The following is an 818-nucleotide window of genomic DNA, read 5'->3' on the forward strand; positions in this document are numbered from 1 at the left end:
TTAATGTACTATTTATGATAGAGATTGACTCCAAGGTGCTAAGCTAAAAGCAGCATGATTCGCTTACAATCAAACTGCTAAATGAAGACTCCATAATTAAAGAAAGCAAATTATTCCAGTTGCTATTCATCCATCTCATCTTCCATTGTGCCTTTTCTTTGTAGGTGATAGTATCCCTGTCTGAAATGAAATACCCTGAAAGATGAGCAGTTTCTTTAGTTCAGTTCCCTCAGCTAAAGGTCACACTGTAAACCTCCACTGTGTTCTATTTCAAGCCCAGTTATCACAGTGAAGCTGTTGCTAGACGATAAAAGTGTAAAATTGTTAATTACCGCATTTATTTTCTTATTACATGAAATGAGTGAATGTTTGTTATGGTTATTCATTTGAGAAATAGTGAGGTTATATCTCCCAATTGTCAAATCACATTCTAAGGGAAAGGGAATAATTTAATATTGGATTGAGGACAGAATGGTTGGGGACAGGAGGGGCTGGCAAACAACCCTCCACAGCATGGTTTCTGTTTCACAGAATTCTACTGACTCTTCCTGCCGACAAGGTTCCCCATGGGAGACTGATTCGCAAGGTTAGATCTCATGGAATACAGGGAGAACTAGCCATTTGGATACAGAACTGGCTCAAAGGTAGAAGACAGAGGGTGGTGGTGGATGGTTGTTTTTCAGACTGGAGGCCTGTGACCAGTGGAGTGCCACAAGGATCGGTGCTGGGTCCTCTACTTTTTGTCATTTACATAAATGATTTGGATGCGAGCATAAGAGGTACAGTTAGTAAGTTTGCAGATGACACCAAACTTGGAG

Source organism: Chiloscyllium plagiosum, chromosome 1, assembly GCF_004010195.1.
Source record: "Chiloscyllium plagiosum isolate BGI_BamShark_2017 chromosome 1, ASM401019v2, whole genome shotgun sequence".
In the NCBI taxonomy this organism is placed as follows: domain Eukaryota; kingdom Metazoa; phylum Chordata; class Chondrichthyes; order Orectolobiformes; family Hemiscylliidae; genus Chiloscyllium; species Chiloscyllium plagiosum.